The 17,430-nt window shown below is 39.3% G+C and overlaps 1 protein-coding gene across 9 annotated transcripts in view; it reads left to right on the top strand.

Moving 5' to 3' along the window:
- TCF4 (transcription factor 4) overlaps window positions 1-17,430 on the top strand; it is a 378,340-nt gene that overhangs the window by 113,645 nt on the left and 247,265 nt on the right. The gene's annotated exons all lie outside the window — the stretch shown is intronic.

The following is a 17,430-nucleotide window of genomic DNA, read 5'->3' as shown; positions in this document are numbered from 1 at the left end:
AGTTCAAAGACCAGTTTCCTCTGCTTCGCAGTTCCGACTAGTGCCAGCTCTAACTGTGTGTGTTTGCTTTGCTTGGAAGATAGAATCATAGCACCAGAATTCACGGAAGTCTGCTTTGGAGGATGCATTAGTCAGGGTATGCTAATTGCTGGAACAAACTACCCCAAACTTTAGTAGCTTAATACCGCAACGTGTTTCTCCTTGGTGTCACAGACCTATGGTGTCCCCAGGGTGTCTCAGCCCTTCAGGTCCGAGTTCTTTCATGCTTTGGTTTTGGCACTGTCTGTACCCTTGGGAATTCACTGGATGTGCTGGATAGGGTTGAAAGCGGAAAGATAAAGCTCAGAGAGATCTGCATGGGGGAATTCAGAGATCACACTTGGAAAAGGCAAGCATTATTTTTGCTCCCATTCTCTGTTGCCCAAATGTTAGTTTCATGGACCTCCTTACCACACAGATGATAAAAAGTTCCACCGGATGATAAGATAACTTCCTGTGTGATCAGAGGAGAAAGAAATGGGGATTGGTGGAACACATAGTGTCAATGTCCACAGAACTTTCCACCAGGACTCGAAAGTTTGGTGACCACTAGTTCTCAGATGATTAGCTAGGCACAGCCTGTGGCACATACTCAGCCTTTAGAAGTCACTTACTTTAATAGCGGCCACGTCTGATGATCTTTGGGGTGTAGGGACACTGCCAGGAAACTTGAGGCCACCAGAGGAGCCCCTAAATCAGTGAGTTTGGAGCCTGCCACCTTTCCCTGGGAAAACTGTTTGCTTTTACTGAAGAGAAAACAATTTCAGGAGCAAATGGGACTTTTTAAGAAAATAAAATCGTGTTGATTTGTCCGCTTGAAGTGGATATTCAAGTATTAATTGTTGCTTTTGGGCTTAGATCTGAACTTGCAGTCACATGTTTAGGAGGAAAGAATGAAAATGCTAATACAAAAAGGGAAATACTAAATGGTGGAAACTCGGATATGGGCCCCTTTTTTTTTATTAGAAACCCATTGCTTTGGTTTATGGAACTCAGTGACTTTTCTTTTAATAAGGCAATTATTTTCATGGTAATCTAGGAAATTTATACAAATGTGATTTTTTTTTTATTAGTGTCTCACCGTGAAGTACAGTTACAGACTTAAAAACTTCCATGCTTGCAGTTCAGTCATACACTGGTCGAGTATCCATCCCTCCTCCAGTGGCCATTTTCCACCACCAATGGTCCCAGCATCCCTCCCACCACCCCCACCCCGTCCCATCCACCCCACCCTGCCTCATGCTTAATACCTCTATTGCAAACCACAATACCCAAAAGGAGAGAGAGAGAGAGTAAAAGGGAATGCCCTGCCAAATGTGATTTTTAACAATTAACTTTTTAACCTTAAAGTTGATATAATTTTAATATGTAAAATTGATATTTGTAATTTATAAAATTGATTAAAATACAAATGAGATCTTATGCTGAGTAATTGTGGAGTGTGTGTGTGTGTGTGTGTGTGTGTGTGTGTGTGTGTGTGTGTGTGGTTTTAGAGCAACTGTGTTGCAGACTCCAGTGCCTTGAGTTAAAGAGAAAAATTGGCTGGGGGTTAAAGGGCATGTTTTTAAAATAAGTTACAATAAGACTGATAAAATGAATTAGTTTTATCTTGTTTTGGTGGCTGTTCATTGCTTTGATTTTTTTTTTTATTCAGTATTTATGAGACCTACAGTGTTTCCTTTCTTTGGTTTACTTGTTACTGCAGATTTAGTGGTTTCTTTTGTGTACCACTTGCCTCCCAGGATTTGGCGCAACAGTTTTGAGTCGCTGAGCGATTTATCGAGGATAGATCAGCTGAAATGTGGCTCAACTTTAGTAAAGCAGAAGGAATGACATAAGGTTAGGTGACTGATGTGTGAGTTTTTGAATTTGATTTGGTTTTACATGAAAAGGTTGAAGCAATGATCCATGTATTCTAATAAAAATCATCAGTACAAATCAAATAAAATCTGGCTTAGTGGCTATTTTCCCACTGTATCACTCATGGCTAGCCTGTGTTGCTGGAGACCGCATTTGGCAGGAACTGTTTTTTCCTACCCCCCACCAAAAAATCTTAAAGTAACATTGCAATCTTTGTTATGTCAAGAAGGCATCTTTTCTAATCAAACTTTCTGCTAATCTCATCAGATAAATCATTATTCTCCATTGACAGCACTAGTTTCCCCCAGGACTCTTCCCAGCTAGATTTCTTTCAAGATGCCTGGTTATTGTCATTCTTCAAGTCTTTGCTTCTATCTCCTTTCAGACTGACGACATTTCTTCCATTCCTGAGGAAGAGTTTCAGCTTTTTATCATTGCACCCGGTGCATTTGTGAGATCAGCACCTCACAGTTGCTCCTCCCTTTCTAACCAGTGCTCCGTTGCGTTTGGATGGGCAGAAGGCAGGGTGCAACCAAGTGGCAGACCAGAGAAGAGAAAAAGAGTAAAAATCTTACTCTCATGAGTTGAATGTGTTCCGTTTAAGAAAATACCAAGCCACATGTCCTAATGCATTTCCGCTTTTGATCCCAAAAGGTGAACCAGCAAAGTAACGCAGAAATATTTGGACTGCTCTGAAGTGAAAGAAGAGTAGCAGCAGGGTTTGGGGAAATCAGAGCCCGTTTAAAGTAATTATTTGAGTCACTGTGATTTACTGTACTGCTAATGATGGGGTTTCGTGTATACAGTGTTTAAATCCTTCACCCTCTATCAGAGCGTCCACTTCCCTCCACTGTTGTCTCTGGCTTTGGCCCAAAACCTTCTTTCTTCCCCCCACCGTGGAAAGCTCACTTCCATACACCAGTTCCCAGGTTCTGTCGCCTTTGGCCACTTGTTATTCCCTTACTATGCTCTTTGATACCCTCGTACAAGAGAGATCATCCTGTCTCCATCCTCTTCTTCTGACTGAGCCTGTGCCTTCTAGGTCCACAGAGCCCATTTCTGTCTGTTGAGACTAGACCTGCTTTCACAGCCCTAGACCTTTCTCAAACCTATTCCAGGCTTGTGGCGTGCATGCATGCGTGCGTGCCTGCGTGCGTACATGCATGCTTGAGTGAAGTGGTGTTTTATGGGCTCTAGGGTAGCTCAGAGGTAGATGAGCAATTTCTATTTCATTGCTAACATTTAGTTAAATAAGTGTATTTAGACTGGAGAGATATTACATTGAGTAGGTCACTTGATTTGTTCATGGCAGATCCAGGTTTGATCCCTAGCACGTCATATAATTAATTCCTGTACTCCACCAGACGTGATCCCTGAGCACAAAGCCAGGCGCAAACTTTGAGCGCATCTGGGTGTTGTCCAGAAACCCTTTAAAAATTATTTTTCTATAAAAACCCAACTATTTTATTATTTAACTTTCCTATTTTAGCAAGTATTCTAATGAGTTTAGCAAATATTTGTTAGAATTAAATCAATAAAGTTATACATGAAAGGATGAGGGTAAATCTTTGAAGAATACCCCTTTATGTAGACTGTCAACGAATTTCTCTTCTTATGCTTTGTAAAATGGTGTTAGTCTACTTATAATTAAGTGTACAATCACTTCTAATCTCAATTTTATACTTTGAGTAATTTTCAATAAATCATTTGAAATAAAATGGATATAGGAAACATGTTGGAAAGCATAATGCAAAAGATGTACTTATATAATTGCAAGATAAAATGTAAAATAACTTAAGCCACCAGACACATATCAGTAATCACTCTGATAAAAATGATAAGACTGTATCAGTGGGGCTGGAGGGATAGCACAGTGAGTAGGGTGTTTGCCTTGCATGCGGCTGAACCGGTTTTGATTCCCAGATCCCATATGCTCCCCTGAGCACCGCCAGGAGTAATTCTTGAGTGCAGAGCCAGGAGTAACCCCTGTGCATCGCCAAGTGTGACTCCAAAAAAGCAAAAAAAAAAAAATTTATCAGTGAATAAGTCACAACATCTGGGAGCTGTTTTAAACATCACTAATAATAATAATAATACCCCCTAAATTATTAGTAAGTTCCAGTGTATACATTTATTGTATTTGTGTGTGTTGATTTTTATATTAATTTACACATTCATATATCAAACTTGGTGAAGTATTTGCTTGTATCTTCGAGACTAAAATAGAACTGTGAGGGCAATTTCTATGTATTTCCAAGTTGGTTAAAATTCATTAGTTCTTACAGTTTATTAACAGTATAGCCTTTTTCCTAGGGTAACACCATTTCCATCTTGATTTCAGTTAGTAACTCACTTATGAATTATGCCCCATTAAAGGACCCAGGTTGACTTAAAAAATCGTTTCTGTGCACAGGTTATGCTCCTCACTTTGTAGCTATGGCCAGTTCTTTTTTACACTTCACTTTTAAATGTAGGAATATGTTTTCATGACTTTATTTTACTTCCTACTTTTAAAAAACATTTTAAAAACATTTTAGATGCTTTCTTTCACTTTTCTCCGGGTAAGCCTATGAAAAAATAATTTTTTTGCCCCTGTCTGTCTTAAGTACATTTGACCTCTCCTTTTGATTTTAATTGGCGAGTGCTCCTGTCTCAACAAACCTCCATTTACTTTTCTTATATTTCATTTATTTTGTTTTGGGGCCATCCCCAGCACTGTGGTTGGGGGTGGTTCCTGGTGGTGCTCAGGAGTCGGACCTGGGGTTCCAGAATGGAAAACATGTGCTCCAAGTTAGCTTCCTGGCCCAGATTCCACTTCACCATGGAGAGAAAGTGAGAGAAATAGGCAAAGAGCAAATTCTTAGGGTGGCATTGACTCTGGAGTGGGTTCTTAAACCTGCCCTTGTGCTTGACCTAGATTGCCAAGTGGGTGCTCATCTTGTCTTCATCCTGCCTGAATTCTTTCAAAGTTAATAGTATTACATGCTTTTATTTATTCTTCTACATAATATATAGTATATAGTGCACCCTGTTCTCCCGATCTTGACCTAGGACACAAGGCTGCCAGTACTATATCTGTCGAAATGACCAGAGGACAGACATGCTAGAAATATTTCTGATCAATTTAAATGGAGCAGAACTCTCCATCAGATTTTGTGTTTCGTGCTCTGCATTTGTGTGGATCACAGACCCAAGGTTCTGTGAGGCTGCCTCGGAAACCATTATAGATCATCATTGATCTGACAGTGGCAGCAGTAAAAGTTTAAGATAGGGACTGGAGTGATAGCACAGCAGGTAGGGCGTTTGCCTTGCATGCGGCCGACCCAGGTTCAAATCCCAGCATCCCATATGGTCCCCTGAGCACCGCCAGGTGTGATTCCTGAGTGCATGAGCCAGGAGTGATCCCTGTGCATTGCTGGGTGTGACCCAAAAAGCAAAAAAAAAAAAAGTTTAAGATATTTTCACTTTATACACGTTCGTGTTTTTTTAATATACACAGAACTAAAAATTAGCTTTAATCGTTTTAAAAAATCTCCCCGTAGATTACTTATGAGTTGCACAGGGATAAAAAAAAAAGTGCCATCTACACAGTGGAGAATTCCCACAGTACCGTGACCAGGTGATGAAATTAGCATACTAAATAAAGGTGAGCCTACTAGGAGATGATTTAATGTCTCCCCTCCCCTCTTAGTTTTCCCCAGATCACGGGAACTTCCGTGTAATATCTTGGGGTAGACACAGGTCATTTTTTGTGTTCGGTCTAGCCACACATAATCATGGGGCAGCATCTGATAGACCAACATTGAGCAACACTCTTATAAAACAGTTGGCCTGTATTCTTCAAGAATGCCACTATCACAAAATGAAAAGGAAGAGTGAGGGACTGTTTCTGATAAAAATAAGTGAAAGCCAAATGTGATTCGGCTTAATGGGTGATTCTGGAATAAGCCCTCTAGTACAGGTGTGGAGGATGCCAAGTGGAAATACATAGATTATGGGTAAGATGCAAATATTACATCAATAGTGAGTTCCCTGATTTTGATTAATATATTGCTTTTAGACTTAGGAAATGCAAAGAAATACTAAGTTTGAAAAATACTAAATGCAAAATATTTATAAATAGTAAAGGGCATAACAAATTACATCATTTTGACTGCATTGTGATTTTAAAACTTAAAAATGTAGATAAACATGGGAAAAATAAAACTAAAAATTTTTTTTCTTACCTTCTGCCACTGATAAGTTTTCTTGACTATTTTTTTTTTAAGTTTCGTGGTAGAGCCAGGACATGGGATACTTGTGGAATTTTAATTTTTATTATTTTTTAAGTTTCTGGGAGATTTTGATGGCCATCATATTTGGGAATTGTAGTCTAGATTGTATGTTATCCTTCCAGGAAGAGTTGCTAGAATCATTTTGATATTGATCATGCACAGTTAATTAGATAAGTAACGAAATCAACCTCAAAATTGGAGTAAATGAATGAAAATTAATTTTGCTTCATTTAGACATATGAACATAATGGAATATTGTTGCATTTGTTTGCGTTTTAGCCTAGTTAGACCAACCCACCATCAATTGACCAGGTGGCTTACTGCTTCTAAAACTTAAAATACCATAAAAATTAAGTGCTCTTCTTCAAAGTTTATTACTTTATGGTTTTGATTAACCAAGTAGTACTATCTGGTTGAGTATCAGATGATCAAGTTAGGCAAAATGCATCTTGTTGAGCCCATTAAGTAAAACAATGAGAGTTTTTCTTGATCCACGCTATTATAATTTCATATTCATGAAGTATTTCAAATTCATTTTTAATGGGACATTTTCTTTTGAATGCGTGTGGAGATAGATGTATAAAACTGTAAACAACTTATACGTTTTTACAGATTATCATAGTATGGGTTTGATTCTGATTTACCTCTTTTTAATTGCAACAGAGATAAAGAATTAGTAGTTTAAAACCATAAGAACTACATGTTCTGCTGTGATCAAGGAATTAGATAATCTGACTTGCTTGCTTAAGGGGTCTCTATCTTGAGATTTTTATAGGGCAGTATTAAAGCTCTGAGCCTTCTTATTATGCCAATACCCAGAAGATTGCTTTAATGAGAAGTAAAGGGCCTTTTTCCAATTACAAGGGAATAACTGTATTAAGTTCCTGTGTTATGTCAACCTGCTTTGATTTGATTACTGCGAAAGAAATGGATTTATCTGTCAGTGTTACTTAATTAAGCCTTCTCATTGATGTTTTGCAGGGTTCTATAGTGTGGTTTGCACATTTGTGCCTAAATACAAAGAAAATTGGCCTAAAACTAAGACATGACCCCTGAAGATAACATATAAGATTGATTGCTTGTCATTGCTGGGTCAGAGGCTGGAGTGTTAAACACAGGTGGGAGATGGGGTTGTTGAAAGACTGAATTAAAAATCAGCTTATGGGAGTGCGTATTGCAAGCAAAAGGGTCTGTTAGAAAACTAGATTTTAGGGAAGATTTCTGAATATGTGAAACTATTGGCTTCACCAGTACTAGTCAAGCATCTGCAGCAGAAAGTGAGATGAGATTAGATTTGAAGAAACAGGAGAAGCAGACTTGTTAAAAGTCTGAAAGGAAGTAGAAGGAAAAGAAACAGGAGGACTGGGTGCCATTTGGGAGAAGTGGACCATTGTGGTTCCACAGAGTAATTACAGCTACAGATATTTCAGTTCAGCCAACAGTCCTTTCCCAGAGCCTCACACATGGCACCCCAGGGAGAAAAGAGATAGAATGAAAAAAATACAAGAACTGTGTTTTACTTAAGCTCTTTGTACTCCTCTTTTGCAATCGTTCTGTCTTTCCTTTGTTCATGGATTTGCTTGAGTGGGCACCAGTAACGTCTCCATTGTGAGACTTGTTGTTACTGTTTTTTGGCATATCGAACATGCCACGGGTAGCTTGTCAGGCTCTGCGGTGTGGGTGGGATACTCTCGGTAGCTTGCTGGGCTCTCCGAGAGGGACGGAGGAATCGAACCCGGGTCGGCCACGTGCAAGGCAAATGCCCTACCTGCCATGCTGTCATTCCAGTTCTCTTTTGCAATACATTTAAAATTTGCTTATTAAATAGACTTTTGAGATAGCAGTTTGCATAACTTAAGTTATTTTATACTAAGGATTTGAAAAAGATTACATGATTTAAAAATATATATATAATAACATGTGTATCACTATAATCCTGTATATTATTTAATTGGGAAGTTGAAGTATTAAAAAAATTCTGTTGTTTAATACTTTGTTTTCTAAATAACTACATTTTCAGTATCAGACTTCGTGTAAATATATTTTAGATGGTTCCAAGTATGTAAGCACTAGAAAAATTTCCTCAAGTGATGTTCTCTTTTAGTTTTGATAGTTTGAAGGTTCTGACATGTGACATTGAGTGACATGTTTTATTTTCAAAGCCTTCAAATATAATAACTTAGTTTGGATTCTTATTCTCACCTGATTTGAAATAGGTTCATTCTGTAAGAACATTATTCTTACATTATTCTAGTTAAGACCGATTTTCGGTGAAATACTATGAAACCATCACTTTTCAAATCAAGGAAGCATTTCAGATTCTTACACTCTAGCCTCCAGTTATTCATACTCTATTTTTCTAAGCTGTTGTTTGGAACGATGCAATCCTGAAAGGACTTACTTTTAGTGGAAGGTTGGATGTCTCCAACACTTGAAATAACGGTCATTTAAATAACACTCAGACTGCCACATTTTACAATAGATTATTTAAATTAGGATATTATTCAAGTTAGATTGCCATTGGTGCTTCCAACTTGTCTGAATTGATACAGCTTCACTTCAGGACTGCAAGGTTACTTTTATGCCCCTCCCCTTTTTCTCAACTTTTGGGCCACACTAGTGGTCTAACTCATTGTAAATTTTCTAATCAGTTTCTGATTTCAGAGTCAGGAATACCGCTGATATATACCCCCCAAAAATGCATAGTTATGACACACATATATCCATGTGCAGATATACATATTATGTAGTATACAGATATTAAAAAATCAAAATCCATAGCTATGATATATATGTGCATATATCGTACACATATGTATACCATAGTTATGATACCTGCATAGGTATACCATATACATATATAATGTACATATATATAATAGCTATAAAATAGTTATTCATTTTGTTTGATATTTTGGGGCAGAAATTTTAGGTCACTAGCAGCTGTGCTCAGGCTTTATTCTGGCTCTGTGCTTCTGTGCTCAGGGATCACCCCTGGCAGTCTTTGCAGGACCATGTGTGGTGCCAGAAATTGCAGTGGGGTTGGCTGTGTTCAAGGCCTTACCCGCTGTACTATCTCTTCAAGGGCCAATTGCTATGCATTTTCTTACTTGCATATCTGAATATCGTGTTATATAATAATGCTTTTTCTGTTTTATCGCATTACACAAGTCCATATTTTAAATTAAAATTTAAAAATATATTGAATAGCCTAAGTATGACCAAATCTTCCTATTATAGTTTTACCCTCTGTTATATTTGCATATTACTTCATGTAATTCATACATTTTTGTATGTGAACTATAAAATCATCTTGTATTTGACCTTTGAAATTTCAGATTTGTTACATAGGGCTCTCCATAATCTGAAGATACAAAATTCTGGGCTGGTTTCCTAGTTTTTTTATTTGGGCTGGACTCGAATATATGTGGGTTGCCTCTGCACAACCTTTTTTGCTCCCTCAGATTTGAGAAGGGCTGGAATATTTTGATTGTGCTGATCTGATTCATCGTGAGGCATATCTCCTTTCTTCGAGAAACAAAGAAATGATCATGGTTATGTGGATATCATCTATCAATATTCAAAGCTCCTCAACCTTTCCTCTGTGCTCGTACTCAAATTTACTTCAAATTTCTCTACTTAGAGCTCTTATTACACTGGGTGCTAATGAAAATGTGCACATCCTTAACACGCTCTTTGCTGATGAAATATTTTGAACTCTAAATTCATCTGGCACTGACGGAGAGCATATGCCATCTCAGTTTGTGTGGAGGGCTCAGCCAAGGGTTCTTTCTGGACTAGGAAATTAGTAGGCTCCACAGATGTATGCAGTCTGAGTCTTCGTGATGGTGTGGAGGATATTTAATAGTGTCTGTTGCAGAGAGAAGGATTGGAGACAGTGTAGACTTCAACATGTTTCAGAATCATTCTCTATCCAGAAGAACTTCATTTCAGTTTCCTATTGCATCTTGAGTGTGTAGAAGCTTTCATCAAGAAATCAATATATTTCTACCATACTAGCAATTTGCAAAACCTTAGAACAATGCAGCAGATTTCCTTTGCTGGTTGTCTGATTTCAAGAACGACTTCAGAGCCCGTATGTTTGGCTACACAACTCTACTCAAAGTCAGCAAAGTTAAGAGAACTTCCACGCTTGTTTATTTCACATTGAGCTTTAGCTTCTTTAACCCTCTGTGTTCTTGGCACAGACCTTTGGCCAGCGGATTATTTATGCAGCACTCATAAGAGACAGAGACTATTTTTAAGGTCAAAAAAACTTATTAAACCAATTCTAGTTGAATTCTCATTCTAATTGTGCTGTAGAGGTTCTTGGAGGAGATGAGGTTTGTTTGCTCAAAATCGAATGATTATTTCTTAAATTCAGAAAAAATACTTGAAGGTCTGACCTATTTAGTACAACTGGGAGTTGTGAAAATGCGAGACTCAAATTTGCTTGGAAAAAAACTTAAATTAAAATTTACATTTTTGTATGTCTTAACTATTTGAGATGTTGAAAAATATTAGTAAGTTAGGTATTCATGATGGGTATTGGTTACTGGCTATTTACCATGGATCAGATACTCTCCTGAGAATTTCACAAATACTCACTTAATTACTTTAACAAGATCTCCTTGAGACTGGAGATATCTTCTTATTTTAGATAGATACTTCTTATTTTTTTTTTATTTTTTGGGTCACACCCGGCAATGCACAGGGGTCACTCCTGGCTCTGCACTCAGGAATTGCCCCTGGCGATGCTCAGAGGACCATATGGGATGCTGGGAACCGAACCCGGCTCGGCTGAGTGCAAGTGAAGTGCCCTACCCACTGTGCTATTGCTCCTGCCCAAGATACTTCTTATTTTATTTATTTATTTATAATATTATTTATTTATGCATAATACATAAATTTACTAAGGCGCCGGTGCCCCTGGCGCCTTGTAATCCCATCAAGGGCCAATATCCAGAGACTATAAAACCAAACTCCCAGAAGAGAGTGATGAAGTCGCTCTCTTTTTTTTTTTTTTTTTTTTTGCTTTTTGGGTCACACCCAGCGATGCACTGGGGTTACTCCTGGCTAATGCACTCAGGAATCACTCTTGGCAGTGCCCAGGGGACCATATGCGATGCTGGGAATTGAACCTGGGTTGGCTGCGCGCACAAGACAAATGCTACCCGTTCCAGCCCTAGGACACAGTCTCTTGACCCCGCACCTGGCTGTCTTTACCAGGCCCCTTGAAGGGTTTGGGTTGCATTTCCCTTCCTGGCTCGAGCAGAGCTTTGACAGTTGAGGACCTCTGGAACCCAGGCATGGCCGTGCTCAGGGCCACTCTCCACACCTTTGGATGTGCCTCACACATCGGGGAGCCGGCGCAGGAACCCAGGTGTGCCGCTCGGTGAGGCCATGCTACCTCTCATAGCCTAGTTCTCCCTCTTGGAGAACCTGACAAGCTGCAGGAAGTCTATTGACCTCTCAGGAGAGCCTGGCAAGCTCCCCTCGGCGTATTCGATATGCCAAAAACAGTAACAATAGGTCTCATTCTCCTGACCCTGAAAGAGCCTCCAGTCCTTGGGAAAGACGAGTAAGGAGAGGCTGCTAAAATCTCAGGGCTCAGTGTAAGAGAAACGTTACTGGTGCCCACTCGAGTAAATCGACCAACAAAGGGATGACAGTGGTACAGTGAATAAGGGCTAGAGCGATTGCACATAGGGTAGGGTGTTTGCCTTGCACGTGGCCGACCCGGGTTTGATTCCTCTGTCCCTTTTTTAAAAAAATAATAAAATACTTCTATTTTAGATAGATGGGTAAATCCTGGTTTTTCACTTCTTTTGCCTTAACCCTAAGAAGCCACAAAATATTTTAGTCCAATAATGTTTTCAGGGGAGAAAATGTCTTTTCTTCCTCTCCGGGTTCCAGCTCTCACTTTGGGGTTTGTCACCGTAGTTTTTCACTGTGTTATTAGATCATCAGTGTTTCAAGAAGACTGAGAACAGATTTTACCTATCAATTTTAGGCACCTGGGGAAGAAGTGTCCAAATATACGAATGTGCCCTATTTTCATTCTGAAAATCACAATCACTTCCTTTACACTTGACAAAAGTGAGTTTATAAACGGAACCAAAGAGTTGGTTCCCGTGGACTTGCTGCTGAAACTGGGGTCTCTACCCCAGCTCTCCTTGAAGTGTTTCTGTTGCTTGTCCAGCCTATCTGGTACTTTCCCTATCTTCTTCCGAAGGAGCAAATTGGAGCTGTGAGTGGCCAAATCATCTGTTTAATGGCTACGTTGATGGGAATCCCAGAAATTAAAAAGCGTGTATGTGCATCTTTTCTCTAGTCAGTGTCTTTGGTCTTGGTTCCTTGTAAACCTCACTTTGGTGTTTGGGCACTGAGATGTCAAGAGGATCTTCTAAAATGACATAAAAATATATGAGTCATCCCTTTGCTTCCTAAAACCACTGCTAATACCACTCAACTTACTTACATTTGACTTTAAAGTAAAATAATTCAGACATATCTTGGACAGTTGTGTCCATTTCAGACTTTTGGAAGGATAAGTTCAACCATCCTTTCCCCTTTCCTCCCCACTGCCCAGCTGCCCCGTAGCTACTGCTGAAACCATTGTAGACAGAGAAGGTTCTAGATAACTAGAGACTCGCCAGAACTCAGTATTCAGACAGCTTTCAGTCCAGGCAATTTTCATTTGTTGCTCTGGTTGCCTTAATGTGTGACTCCAGTGTCACAATTTGTCTTGTGTACTGGTTGGGTTCACCATCTAGATATGAACACTCTGCCAAGATACTGTTTCTTATATTTCTGTTTGTGTTTTGACTGATTGTATACTGGTTGGGTTCACCATCTATATAGGAACACTCTACCAAGATACTGTTTCTTGTATCTCTGTTTGTGTTTTGACTGATTTTCATAAGAAAAATTTGAGTCTACCTCCAGAATTTTATCAAATAAGATATTGAGAGGAACATACATGGGAAAGCATGTCTCTTCCTTGGGAGGAACATATATGACGGTTTGGTTGGATGGAAATTTGTAGCTCTGTAGCTGTATGGTGGTTAACCCAGATGGTTATTTGCATAATAAGTTTGATATAATTATCATATTGAGTCAACCATACAAATTTCATTACTGTGCTTATTGTTGATACTGTGGAGAACACCACTGAGTCTCATTATATCCTCTTTGTTGTGAGTTCTGCAAACTTTTTCTGCCTGGTTTTAGTACCAAGATTAGTTACACTTTTCTCAAGACAATTTGTGTGCTTCTGTCTGACCCTCATTATAAACCCCATTTCACTCTTTTCCTTTGCCCACTCGGTAGCTTCTAGAATTTTGACCCTTTTCTAGCAAACAGTCCGTCAGTCACTGAGTACATATTGAGCATCACATCCTGTCTCTGGTTTGTCTCCTTGTATTTTCAGTCCCTTGATTTCTTCAAATAATCATTTTGTTTACTTTCTGTTGTATCTCAGTCTGTAATCTCTCATAGACACAAGAGTAGGCATATATTCCTGATGACATTCACTGTGACTGGGGAGAAGTGACTTGATATAAACTTTGAGCTGGTCATGAAGCACCTGAATATTGCCCCGGAAAAATAGACTTAACTTCATTTTCTTGGATTCCATATCTGCCATTAACTGACACCATGGGAGAGGTGCTTTTTTTTTTTTTTTAATTCTGTCATTGTTTTTTTCATATAGGAAATGGGGCTTAGTGTTTTGATGCACTTAACTCCAACATAATGTCAGTCATACTTAAGCTATTTAATATTAGCTACTTGTGCCCCCCAGAAATTGAGTTTAGGCCGAAGGGAGAGCTGTTACAAAAATGTGGAAGTATGAAAGTGTGTGCATGTCAAATACACCATCAGAGAGAATATGAAATGACTTAAATGTTGGCCGTGTACAGAACTCGCAGAAAATGTATATCTAGGCCAGAATGGATGGGATGCAGAAGGCAGTGTATATACTGAATGCTGCTGAAACCAGTTAACTGGACAAGATGTTCAAGACAGAGTGAGACGGGCAACTGTTAATGGGCGTGTCTGTATCTTGTGTCCCCAGGAGAGTAAATCACAGACTCCTGTGAACGTGAAAATGCCTTGGGGACCTTGTTAAATAGAATACTTCTTTTGGCTCTAGTTCTGCCTTCATAGATCCGGTCTGTGGTGGACTCTGAGATTTTGAAATGAACATGCCAGATGATGATTTATTTATATATATTATCCTTAGATGAGCTTGGAGATGTGTTAGAATAGTTTTTAAGAAATTGCTGGCTCACTGGCAGATCTGATGAAGTTTGGGGGAAAGGTAGATTGCAACAAATGGCTTGCAGTAACCTGTTTACATTCATGATGGTTTTGCACAGACCCATGCTATTGCTTTGCTTCTCCTTCTAGGAAAAAAATGAGCATCAGTTATGCTTGACATTTTTTTTGAAGATCAGATAATTCTTTGACTAGTATTACAGAGCTAGGGATTGTTCCTGTAGATTGGCATTTCCCGAAGTGGGTATTACAGTCCCCAGGGGTGTACTGGAGCCATCCAGTGGGGATTTGGCCAACCTCGGGTGCAAATGGAGGATGTTTCTTATTTGTTTGCTTAAAGGTAGATTTATAGTGGGGCATTGAGTGATATATATTTTTTTTCCTGAAAAGAGGGTGATAGGCCATAGGAGTGTAGGAATCTCTGCCCTAGATCTAGCAGAGGCCGAGAGAAGGAAAAAGAGAGCAATGAGAGGAAGGAAGTAGAAAGGAAGAGGGAGCAGCATGAGGTCAGAAAATGAGAAAAATAGATATGGGAAAAGAGCAGCCGGATCTGATTGGTTGCGAATCTATTTGTGAAGAAACCCAGCCAGTATTTAACCTGTTTTGAAAAAGCTAGACTTCCAGCATTTTTAATTAGTGGATTGCTCGCTTTTGAAATTGCCCAGTTGGGAATACTCAAGTTTTGATGTGTTTTATCTGCCTGCTAATTAGCAGGCTGCTTGGGTGACCATACTTTCCTCTCTATTCCGTGGACAGAAGATGTACAGGAAGGCTCGCTAGCAGCACGCCAACTCCAGGCTGGGTTAAAATGCACAAAACACTAATTTTGTAGGAGTTTGTACTGAATTATAACTCAGACTCTTTGGGTTTTATATTCTCCAGCTGGGTCCATCTCTTTGGCATTTGTATACATTCCCCCCCCCCCCTTCTAGCCCCCCATGCCACCTTTGCTACAGAACTTCTCAATCGTGGTGCAGTCTAACATTTGGGCCCAGGACATTTTTGGTTGCTGTGGCTCTTTCAACGCTTCCCACTACCTCTGTTCTCCACCCCACTCAATGCCAGGAGTGCTCCTCCCCTTTTGTCTAACTGTGACCACCAACTGTGTCTCTAAGCTGTCATATAACACCGAGGGCAAAAACTGCCTTTAAGTGCTGATGTGTGGAGTCTCCTTTCCTGCTCTTCTCCGCCTACTTATAATATCTAAAATCCTCTTGGAGCAGGTAGATACAAAGGATCAAAGCACATACCTTAAGCACCCGAGTGTTGGTTGTGACCCCCTTCCCCTCAGAATCCTGAAGCACCTCTAGGCAAGCCCCTCTAACAATAAATCACTGTATCACTCTCACTGTCATCCCTTTGCTCATCGATTTGCTCAAGTGGGCACCAGTAACGTCTCCATTGTGAGACTTGTTGTTACTGTTTTGGGCATATCAAATGTGGCACGGGAGCTTGCCAGGCTCTGTCGTGCGGGAGAGATACTCTTGGTAGCTTGCCGGGCTCTCTGAGAGGGACGGAGGAATCAACAATACAGCAGTAAATAAAATAAATGACACTTTTTTATTTCTTTATGAATCAGACCCAGCAATGCTCAGGGGTCACTCCTGGCTCTGCACTCAGGAATTACTCCTGGCAGTGCTCAGGGGACCATATGGGATGCTGGAGATCGAACACGGCTCAGCCACTTATAAGGCAAATGTCCTACCCGCTGCGGTACTATCCGCGCCGGCCCAAATGACACATTTTGAAGTTTGACAAGTGAAAATGGGTTCAAGCTATGAAATCTTGTGATAGATTTAGTTTGGCTTTAGTTTGGGATTTAGTTTGGCTCCTTCATTACTTTTGGTCCAAGGGCATGGAGGCAGTCCATCTCTGTTTTGAATGAAAGACAAATCAGATAAGCAAACCTAAAAAATGTAAGTGGTGTGGAGAAATTTTGTAATTCAATCTTTTTTTTTTTTTTTTTGCTTGAAAATACAAGATTTTTGGTTAAGGAAAGAGAGAATCATGTAACTTACAAAACTTGTTTTTAAGTGCTACAACTCCCATCTTCCTGTACTTTGAGTTGAGCCTGGCCAGGAGAGGCCAGTGTGTAGAGTTGTTGAACAGCAGAGTTTGGGAAATTACCTGCACTTTCTCTGCCGACTGGCTGTATTTCGTAAAGATCGCAGTCACTGATTTTAAGTAAATTTAAGGGAATATCTGTTTGGGGTTATATTAACTTCTGGAGTAGCAACTAAGGAAATATAAATATTTGTTATTTTTTAAAAAAGAGAATTCAGTTTTTGTGTTAATAGTTGCTTTGAATTGTTTAATAGTAATAGTTGCTATTTTATCTCTTCAATTATTCCAGAACAGTTTGTATTCTACCGTACCCCAAGTTAACCAATTATTAGTATGACTACTTATGCTGATAATAAACTAGCAGTAATAAAAGGAAAGACAGTGATGCGTTAAGAGAATAAACAGTATCATTGAAATGTTAGGAAACACAATAAATGGTATTATGTCTCCTGAACCGAAGTTTCACACCTCCTCTTCCAGTTCTGTCAGAGGAAGTTTGTGATGGCCGTCTGTTACCAACCGTGATCAAAATAATAGAACAGTGAAACTTTTTATACTTATAAAGGGCCTTTCATCAGAAATCTCAGTCATTTCTAAATATAGAGTGACTGATCTTTAGAACACTTTTATGTTTTAAGCAAACGAAACAGTAACTTTTTCTGTTCTACCTTTCATCCTGTGTATTTGCCCCTTGCAGAATTGATTGCTCATTGAGTACTCTGGTCAGCATTAGAGCTTCCTCGGTAGAGTTTAAATAAATTTTAACTTTCCAGTAGTTCTTGTTTTCTCTTAACCAACTAGCAAAATAAAAGCTCGCTTTAATCACTTTCATTTCCACATCATTTCAATGCCCAGATTGAGGATTTTAAACCAAGTACAATGTTTACTATTATTATTATTTTTTAAATCGAGA

Source organism: Sorex araneus, chromosome 2 (assembly GCF_027595985.1).
Source record: "Sorex araneus isolate mSorAra2 chromosome 2, mSorAra2.pri, whole genome shotgun sequence".
NCBI lineage: Eukaryota > Metazoa > Chordata > Mammalia > Eulipotyphla > Soricidae > Sorex > Sorex araneus.
The sequence above is the reverse complement of the archived record's forward strand: the minus strand, read 5'-3'. Positions and strand labels throughout refer to the sequence as shown.